The sequence below is a fragment of the Trichechus manatus genome, unplaced genomic scaffold (genome assembly GCF_000243295.1).
Source record: "Trichechus manatus latirostris isolate Lorelei unplaced genomic scaffold, TriManLat1.0 scaffold00080, whole genome shotgun sequence".
Taxonomy (NCBI): domain Eukaryota; kingdom Metazoa; phylum Chordata; class Mammalia; order Sirenia; family Trichechidae; genus Trichechus; species Trichechus manatus.
The window spans coordinates 1361460-1361770 of record NW_004444016.1 but is presented as its reverse complement, the minus strand read 5'-3'; positions in this window follow the sequence as shown (position 1 = coordinate 1361770).

Genomic DNA, 311 nt, shown 5'->3' with positions numbered 1-311 from the left:
CTGCAGAGCCTCGTGGGGCCTAGTACTGCTCTGGGAGCGTGTGTGGGTGGGGTGTGGTATGTGTGGGCAGTACGTAGGAATTTGCAGTGGTGTGAGTGAGGTAGCCGGGTTGCGTGAGAGGCTGCGTGTACTTGGGTTTCCGTGTGTGCGTGGGTCGGTGTGGGGTCGTGGGCCGTGCGAGCGGAGTGTGTGGGGCATAACCCGGGCTAGGAGTCGTTTGGAGTCTGTGCGGCGGGCGTGTCAGGGACGGCGTGGGCGAGCAATGGCCCCGGGCGCACGGAGGGCAGGCGCGCGCGCGCGGGGTTGGGGGG